Raw genomic sequence first — 10,974 nt, 5'->3', positions numbered from 1 at the left:
TTGGGTGCATTTCGAATCAAATAGTTTGGACCAATCTTAATATGGTTCGATGAAATTGGATTAGGGTCTAAGTGGTTCGGACCACTTAACCTATGGTTTGAACCCACTTGGGTTGGGTTCAAGTCTAGAGAGGGAGATAGAAGAAAATGAAAATAAACAACTTGCAAATGATCCAAAGGGGGGTATTTATAGAAACAGAAATGCCTTTTCGGATTGGGTATATCTCTTCATTATTGGACACAACCATTGCAATAGGTTGCAATGGTTCACATGGTGTCTGTTCACCACTAAACACATCTATTCCAATAGGTTGCAATGGTTCACATGGTGTCTATTCACCAATAGACACATCCATTCCAATAGGTTACAATGTGCTTTTTTGAGTGGGTGCAACCATGGGTTATGATGGTTCGGAAAAAGGTGTAACCCTTTGAAAAAACCAAAAAGTGGTTTTTTAATTTAAAAGGTGTAACCCTTTAGAAAAAACTAAAAAATGGTTTTTTAATTTAAAAGGTGTAACCCTTTAGAAAAACTAAAATATGGTTTTTTAATTTAAAAGGTGTAACCTTTTAGAAAAACTAAAAAGTAATTTTTTTAATTCAAAAAACCAACCACCCAAAAAACCCACCCATTTGTGAAACCCATTTAAATAAGCCCAGCCTAAAATTAGGCCCAATCCAAAATTCCAAAAAAGAATAATCTGGATTTTACAATTAGGCCCAAGCCCAAGCCCAAATCCTAAACTCAGCTTATTTAAATTTCAATTTGTTTCAACATTTTTTTTCATGTGGGACAAACACTTCCCACATTTTGCATACCCATTTAGGCTTATCAAAACACCACACTTTGGAGCTAATTTCTCATTCATCCGGAAACGGATTTCAGAAAGTAAATATACCACATTCATCTCCTTGCAGAGAGAAACGCGTTTGTCTAGGATTCGTAAAAAATTATTAGTGGAATCTATTTCAAATCTCATCCAAAGTTTATGTTTTTAATGCCCCCGTTTCCAACAATCTCCCACATGAATAGAAATTTGCATAAAATGTAAAAGATGATCATGCAGACACTAGAGAGAGTATAGTCGAAAAGTAACTGCATCAGGATAGGTGGCTTTTGGCTTTGAACCTTCCCTAGTGTATTGCTATCGGATTTCCTGGCTAACCAGTGAATGCGATGTCTTGAACTGTTCAGCCGTTTGTATAAACCAAGACAATAACAAACACACAGTACCTTTCCTCACAAAGTTGGTTCTCATTGTTGTGTTCATTTTGGCCCTGAACAAGTCCTAGTATTCAATGAGTGCTCTAGAAAACTTAGCCTTTATAGTTCTCATAGAAGCGGCCCCACTTCACACTCATATAGGTGACTTCTTATTAAGAGTTTCCTACCATACCCTACTTGAATTTTCAAAGTATAAGAGTCATTAAAAGCGTAGCTTATCCTAATCCTCGCTGTAGGTAGCACTGTCTCATCATAGAAATGGGCAGAAGATTTATATCTTCCCAATGCTTCCGGTGAGTCACTCAGAATTTTTGTTGTCCCTTTGAACCTAGATCTTGGGATCTCCAGTCAACTAGGTTGGGTTTCCATTAAGGTGACTCGTTAGTTTTCAGCTTTTAATCCCATTCCCCTCGATGATCAATACAATTGCTCTCTAATACAACCTTCAATTTTATATGTGGCCACAAGGTTGTGTTTAGAAATATTACACTCTGCAGAGATTTCTCTAAGTGAGAGCAACTGTATACTTTGTGCCCTAAAATTGCTTATTGTTAGCAATATCATTTTCTTTAGTGGCACAGGTGTAGACTTACTTAGAATTGTCCTCTAGGTGAAGTCTATTGACTTCCCTATTTATTCAAAGTTTCTAACTTTGAGTTATATTAAGAACATGGAACTACACCTTTAATATAAGAGACATATCCACTATTGAATTTGAAGTCTTTAATATCCCATATCCAGATTGCATCACTGTTACACCTCCAATTTAGTTAGATACCTCGATCTATGCAATATTGGATTTAGGGTGTATCTCAACTACCCAATTTATTGTTTTTCAGTGATCTGATCCTGGATTAAAAATGTGTAATTAAATACAGTTATTAAGATGCCTTCCAATCTTAACCAATGATATACTTTGACTAGTATTTATATTTGAGATTTACATCTACAAAAGTTAGCTAGGCTTTTGTTATCATAACTAGTACTATCTCAATCTCACTCTATTGAGAATATACTATGTTATTAGATGTTAAATCTTTCATATCAAATATACTAATTAGTATATCATTAATTTTTGTAAGGCATACAATGACTTATACATCACATTTATGTCATTGTCTTGGTACCAGCTTTAATCCACTCAAGGACTTATAAGCTTGCACACTTTCCTTTTCAACTAGAACAAATAACTCAGCACTTTCGCTGAAAAAAGAACTCTTCTAGTTGTTCTGTGACGACCCTGGATTTTTCAACCCAGTGTATCCTGTGATGACCCAAAACGAATCCAAAATGCGGAAGCAAAAGATAGAACAATGGTCTCTAGGGATACAACACTCCTCTAAGACACCAATGTGACCCCCAATGAGGTCACGAAACCCAAAGGAAGAAAATACGGAAGCAACGTTTCAAAAATGGAAAAGAATGAACCTAGGGGCAAAATGGTCATTCCACACTGAAATGGGTGCCACCGTGCACACCATTGGAAAGACAACGAAAAATTAATAAATATGGACTCAAGAATCACCTGATTCGGAGTCCGGACGGCAAAGATATCAAGTTCGGAAGTCGAAGGAAGGGAAACCCTATCCCGGTTCGAACCAAAAAACAGACACTACCTTACTAAAACTTGAATAACTTGAGCCACAAGAAAAATCTGAAGCTCTAATTAGTACCATTGGAAATCTTATTTCGACGTGATCAATTTAGACTCAAGAATGGACCAATTCGGAGTTAAAACGAAGAAGTTATGATGATTTGAAGTAGGAGGTGCAGTGCTGAACCAAGACACACACACACACCCGTGAATAGTACTTTGAGCGCTCGAACAAGGACTTCGAGCGCTTCAAATTTGCCCTAAGAAATCTGCCCAAAGTTCGAGCGCTCGAACTCCCTATTTAGAGCGCTCGAACTCCTGTAGGCTGCCCTGAAATGTTGAGTTGAAATGCAATTTTGAGGACTTTCTGGGCCTTTTTGAGAAAAACACAAAGAAGAAACTACCCTCAAAATCATGTTTTCTAGCCAACCATGCCAAAATAAAACTTTATTTTTCAAGTGAAACCCCAAAATGCCCCTATGCTCAATTTAGGCTTAAAACGGCAAAAAATGTAAGTTTGCACCAAACATACTTTTGACCCCAAATACACTTCTAGGCTGAAACAAATATGCACACAAATGTAATAAGTGATTTTGAGCGTGCGGGAATGGTCCGCGGCTCCCAGAAAGGCCGATGCAAACATAGTGAGACAATTACTTGACATTTTTCCAATATCTTCATAATATACCATAAAGTCAAAACTACATAGGATACAAATACATGTCATTGGCCTCCGGCCTCATCTCATACATGTCAAATATATTGTAAGGAGTGCACTCATGTACACATTACATGTTTAATTTCAAATATACATATTTTGACATACAAGGCTACAAATGGCTTTTCAAGCCAACCTTTACAAGAAATGAAAATCTTCAAGTCCACCAATCATCCAAGCATGACGAGAATCGCAACCTTGATTATTGTACCTGAAATATGCCCCAGTATCGTAGGGGTGAGTAACATAAAGCTACTCGTAGGAAATGAGCATGCATCGACCTATGTTTTACAAGTTTGCATGATTTAATTATTATAGTTCATTCCACCTAACGTTTATGTCAAAGGTGAGACTCAAGGAGCATCCTAGCTACCCAGGATCGTTTCTAGCATCAATCACCTCATTCATGCAATTTAAGCAACATAGGGTCATGCTTACACAATGCAACAACATAGGAGCATGCTTACACAAAGCAACAGCATATAGATTCTCAAGATAATCAACTTAAAGTCTAAAATGCAACATCAACTAAATATAACAATTTAGCATAATTAGAATATCTAATACCACACATCAAGACATAGGTTCTCTAGGTTATCAACTAGAAATCTAAAAGTGTGAAATTAACTAAATATATCAATTTAGTATGGATGTACTTAACAACATCAAAATGATTCATTAAAATCATATACATGGATGTACTTAACAACATCAAAATCGCCAATAACTAAAACCACAAGTTACAATATAAACATGATTGTTAACTTGGAATTGAATGCGAAAACAAATAATGGAAGACTTGGACACCTACGCTCGGAATTCTGCCGAGACCTCAATGGTTATTCCGGGCACTAACCCGCAGGGAAGACCACCCTAAGTGTGCACTATCTCAGACTTAGAGGAGTCACGTCCCCGTACTAGAGCCAAACCCTAGCCGTCTCAACTCAATAATGTTCCAAGATTCCAAAATTAAACCAAATAAGTTCGCAACTTATACATAACTTATATAATGCATGAAAACACCTTCCATACACAAGTAGGTTGAAACCACACAATCCATGCCTTAGAGTTTCAATTCTAAAATGACATACATAATGTCAATTACAAAGTGTACAATTCACTACACATGGCATCAATACATTCTATAAAGAATACATGTTCTCATGAATATAAATATAACAACAAAGTTGTCCAATGCTCAAAACACAATTAAGTGAATACATAACAAGTTTAAGTCCATGATTTATATATAGAAGCAACTTCTAAAATACCAATAGATCCATGGAGCCATTAGATAGAATTTAATTAAATAAGGTGATTAAATTCTCTAGATTTCAAATAATCTCAAATTAATATATGTTAAGCAACATATCATGATCTTTACATATATCAAATCAAAAGTGCAAGATAAGCAAGATATCATCAAATAGAATTTAATTAATTTAAATCAATTAAATCTCTAGATTTCAAAAGTTATCCAAATGATCTCAAATTAATTTATATCAAGCACTAAGTCATGGTCATACCATATATCTAGTCTAAGATGGATTACAAGCAAAACACAATTTACTAGAATTTAAACCAAATTAAATCCATTTAATCTCTAGATTTGAAAACTCATCTAAATCAACCCAAATTAATATATACCAAAGATCAACTCATGGCCATGCCATTTACCAAGTCTAAAATGAGTTATAAGCAAACTACCATTAATCATAATTTCTCAAATTAATACACTACATGCATACAAGTTGTATAAGCAACAAAAACATGCAAGACAACAAACATATAACCCTATAACATTCCCTACCTCACTAGAGAAGTGTCTCTCTAGAATCCAAGGCAAAATCAAAACAAAATGGCAAACCCTTCTAGGGTTATGAAGAGGAAGATGAGGGGAACAAAATGTATTCCCAAGTTCAAGCTTGGAAATCAATGGAAGGCTCTCAAAAATCAAGGTCAAAGCTTAAGGCTTTAGGCTCCATCCATGGAGGCTAGGGTTTTCTTTACAAAAGAGGGAGGAAATGAAAAAAAAGATGAAGATGAAATGTGAGTGGAGGGGATAGAGGTACTCCACTCACTATGTGCTCTTACACTACCTCTCACACACACACTAATGCAAGATCAAATTGTGAGCCTACACTTGTCAACCATCCAAGCCAACAAGTGCACCAATCCTAGGCCAACAAGTGGTTAAATCTCCACCCTCCACATGTCCTCATCCAAGGCCTCAAAGTGTTTCCACACACATGTCAACAAGTGGACCAATGAGAGTGTGACACTTGTAACACTTTCTAAAAATTGCAAAAAAATCCTTTTTGAAAATATCTTCCAAATTAAATTGCAAAATGGTCCTTAAGACGAAAAATAATTACTTTACAGTAATTACACAAAAACCCCTAAAGTTTGAAAATTTACAAAATGGTCTTGCATCTATACCCTTTACAAGAAAAGTAAGCACTTAACATGCTTTTCTACAAAAGTGAAAATACACATAGCATGTAATCTAAATATCGTGGATGCATGCAAAACCAGAATCAAACCTGACACGAAAAGTGAGGTTATGCTAACAAAGTGACAACCGAGAAAAAGACGAAAGTGAATAGTGTCACAAAAGTGAAAATATGAAAATAACTCTGTCCTCAGAGGAAGTCGTCAATCCACCGAAAAGAGTCTCAGAAACCATTCCTGAGTACTCAAGATGACACTAAGTGATGAGAAACTGAACTCAGAAAGGAAAAGATCAACGGAAAAAAAATATCCGTGAAAATCCGAGAAAAGGAAAGGAATGAAAATGACCGGGTCATTACAACCTTCCCACCTAAAAAGGATTTCGTCCCCGAAATCCAGCCCCAACCAACAAAAGGCAAAACAAAGAGCACCACAGAGTACATCTCTAAGTATCCCATATAACACGCTACACCAGTGACCTCAAAGTTGAAAGGAACCCCACAACCTAGTGTCATTTGCACCCACGTGCTCATGACAAGACAAGCTCTCAAAAGGAAAATGACCACGCAGCCATACAACAAGTCAGAACTCACATACAGAACCCAAGGTCAGACAAGGGAACGAAAGACAACAACCGAAAGCATCCCTCCTGACAACCATCAAACGGATCCAAAACACATCCACCAAAAAGGACTCCAAAATAATCACGTATCAAATCAAGGTACTGAACAAAGACAAAATGGCAGTACAAATAGCGACCAGAACCCGCCCACGACGTACTCAAATGTGTGGTAGCAATGACAGTACCTAGTGCCTGCCCACACTTACTCGTCAGTAAGGTAGCATCGACGGCAACTAGTACTCGCCCACAGCACACAACTTTGTACGGTAGTATAACAGTATAAGGCACTAGTTCATAACCTGCCCCCCACTAAGTTTACCCAAGAAACCTCTCGATACAAATGACATCAATGTCAAAAAAATGATCATTGCCAAAAGCACTACGGAGACCAACATTTTGTTAGAGTTGAGATATGGTCCAAAGATGTCCGGCCGGACCATCCTGGCCAATCCCAAAACTCTGACAACAATGTGATAGGTACTGCTATGCTTAAGGCCCCAAATCCTCAACACAGCAAAATTAACATCTCCAATGTCTCAAAATACCCCTATTAACAACATTAATCAGGAATCCAAAACCTGACAAGCAAATCAACGCCTACAGAAATCAAAACGAACCTCACGATAAGGCATTTCATCGAAAGTCCTTCATATCTCCCTGAAACTGATCAACTACAAGACTAGACTGTAATCAAACATCAGATCCACATCCCTATCATGGATAACTAAATCCTCCAAATACAAATCCACCAAGTGGCACACATATCAGAATGCCAACAACCAAGGTCACAAAATGAATCTCTCAAAACCATACTTGGAAACACCAAGTTAAATCAAAATTCCTCAATTTTTGATCCACAACCAATCATCAGAACTACGATTCCTCAAAGCTACGCCTAGCCGTAACTAAGATGAGAAAACTCCACAACAAGTTATATCCAACAACGATCTTTCACAACTCTTCTAAGGGTCAACCACATTAAGGTCTCCAAAACTGAAACAAGTCTCCAAAAGACATCCTCAAATGAGCATCGAGCTCACCTCACGAATCAAACAAATCCTTAATGATATGGACACAAGTCCCCAAAAAAAAAAAAATGATCTCACACCAATCCACTCACTCTGAGCACCACAACCCGTCAACAACCACCAGTCCTAAGAAGGACAACACCACGACTCCATCTCTGAAATAAAAGACAGCAAGGTCAAAGACTTCACCCCCTACATGGAAGTAAGTCGACCAAAATCCATCAAATCCTCACCAAGGACTCAGGACAACGATAGTGATCCACACGGACCAACCAACCCCAAAGCTGTGCACACTGCAACGAAGAGAAGAGACTCACTCCTTGTGAAGTCCCTAACATGAACCAACACAAAACACTCGTGGAAACCCGCATACACACTACGTGCGACCGAGGGAAACGAATGGGGAAAACCAAACCTGAAAGTTATGCATATGATAAGGAAATGCAACTATCAAGAAATAAATCTACTCACATAGATAAAAATCAAGGTTACATGCAGCACGTCTCCATGTAAACACAAAATCATGTCACTAAAGTACAGCATAACATGGCATCTCTAAGCATATAAAGAAGGCATGCTAATGCCACACAACAAGGAAACAAATGTGGATACACTTCCACCTACTCATGCATCACAGTATCTGAAATCATACTACTAACATGGTAGTAAGTGAAACTACAGAAAATAAAATGATGCAACAATGAACCCTATGCACATCGTGTCCTAGAGTGTCTAGGTAAAAGGAAGGACCAGTCCTAGCCATAAATTGACTCCAAAACCAATGCGATAACAACCTGTCTCAAAACAAACGTGAACCTTTACCACAATGGTAAGACTCCAACAATCCAACTCCGAATCTAGAGGTGACACTATAAATGACACTAACAATGCAATGCTCTCACCAACCCAAAACATCGATCAATCGACTCGATCCCAAAAGCATCATCACATAAAGAGAACTCAACAAAATGGCTACTTTAGCCATACAATCAGTCAACCAATTCAATCTCTGAAATCGTCCTCAAAACGACCATCAATCAACGTCTCAACACCAGACGCCCAAAACAAAACTCACATCATCACCAACCAAAAGGACAACGCCTACCACAACAAACCAACATTAATTCCATCCGAACTGCACTTGTAACTAGCCAGTACGGTAGCATTACAGTGCCATACACCCGCCCACCACGTACCCGCCCACAGAAATTGCAATATCAGAGGAACCTTCCAAATTAATTAAGGATCCTAAGAGGTCCATGACCTCATCGTGGCCCAAAACCAATAATCCAGCACCATGGCAACGCTAAAGGACTCACCTCACGAGAGCCTAAACAAAATGTGTCTCACCACCTACCTCAAAACCAACACTAGGTCGACAATAACTAGTACTACCATAAAACCATGTGGACAATCACCAACAACCTCAAGGAAGAATGCCAAAATGAAACCAATTTCACCAACCATCGTACTAAGTGAAAACTTGCCAAACGACTCAATCTCAACTCAAACATCCAATGAATAATCCCAAGTCCTGCCAAATATGCAACACAACAATGCATATACAATTCTAATCTAGCACACATCACATGTCATGCTCTTTACATTAGAATAAATTCATACTTAAACAAACGGCATACTACATATACCACATAAGCACATAAGCATATAAACATGTTATCAAACCAAAACATGTTATCATGAAGCATATAAACATGTAGAGCATGGCAATATAAGCATGATATACACCCAAAACCCGTCGTCCAAGGTATTCAAACCTAGGAGCTCTGATACCACCTGTGACGACCCTGGATTTTTTAACCCAGTGTATCCTGTGATGACCCAAAACGAATCCAAAATGCGGAAGTAAAAGATAGAACAATGGTCTCTAGGGATACAACACTCCTCTAAGACACCAATGTGATGCCCAATGAGGTCACAAAACCCAAAGGAAGAAAATACGAAAGCAACGTTTCAAAAATGGAAAAGAATGAACCTAGGGGCAAAATGGTCATTACACACTGAAATGGGTGCCACCGTGCATACCATTGGAAATACAACGAAAAATTAATAAAGATGGACTCAAGAATCACTTGATTCAGAGTCCATACGGCAAAGATATCAAGTTCGGAAGTCGAAGGAAGGGAAACCCTATCCCGGTTCGAACAAAAAACAGACACTACCTTACTAAAACTTGATTTTTTTGAGCCACAAAATGAATCTAAAGCTCTAATTAGTACCATTGGAAAGCTTATTTCGACGTGATCAATTTAGACTCAAGAACAGACCAATTCGGAATTAAAACGAAGAAGTTATGATGGTTTGAAGTAAGAGGTGCAGTGCTGAACCAAGACACACACACACCAGTACTTCGAGCCCTCGAACAAGGAGTTCGAGCGCTCGAAATTTGCCCTAAGAAATCTGCCCAAAGTTCAAGTGCTCGAACTCCCTATTTAGAGCGCTCGAACTCCTGTAGGCTGCCTTGAAATGTTGACTTCGAATGCAATTTTGAGGACTTTCTGGGCCTTTTTGAGAAAAATATAAAGAAGAAACTACCCTCAAAATCATGTTTTCTAGCCAACCATGCCAAAAGAAAACTTTATTTTTCAAGTGAAAACCCCAAAATGTCCCTATGCTCAGTTAAGGCTCAAAACGGCAAAAAATGTAAGTTTGCATCAAACATACTTTTAACCCCAACTACACTTCTAGGCTGAAACGAATATGCACACACATGTAATAAGTGATTTTGAGCGCGCGGGAATGGTCCGTGGCTCCTGGAAACGACCGATGCAAACATAGTGAGACAATTACTTGACATTTTTTCAATATTTTCATAATATACCATAAAGTCAAAACTACATAGGATACAAATACATGTCATTGGCCTCTGGCCTCATCTCATACATGTCAAATATATTGTAAGGAGTGCACTCATGTACACATTACATGTTTAATTTCAAATATACATATTTTGACATACAAGGCTACAAATGGCTTTTCAAGCCAACCTTTACAAGAAATGAAAATCTTCAAGTCCACCAATCATCCAAGCATGAGGAGAATCGCAACCTTGATTCTTGTACCTGAAATATGCCCCAGTATCATAGGGGTGAGTAACATAAAGCTACTCGTAGGAAATGAGCATGCATCGACCTACGTTTTACAAGTTTGCATGATTTAATTATTATGGTTCATTCCACCTAACGTCTATGTCAAAGGTGAGACTCAAGGAGCATCCTAACTACCTAGGATCGTTTCTAGCATCAATCACCTCATTCATATAATTTTAGCAACATAGGTTCATGCTTACACAAAGCAACAACATAGGAGCATGCTT

Source organism: Cornus florida, unplaced genomic scaffold (genome assembly GCF_030987335.1).
Source record: "Cornus florida cultivar Cherokee Brave unplaced genomic scaffold, ASM3098733v1 CherokeeBrave_3.0.0_Hap2_Chr03, whole genome shotgun sequence".
NCBI classification, from domain to species: Eukaryota; Viridiplantae; Streptophyta; class Magnoliopsida; order Cornales; family Cornaceae; genus Cornus; species Cornus florida.
The sequence above is the reverse complement of the archived record's forward strand: the minus strand, read 5'-3'. Positions refer to the sequence as shown.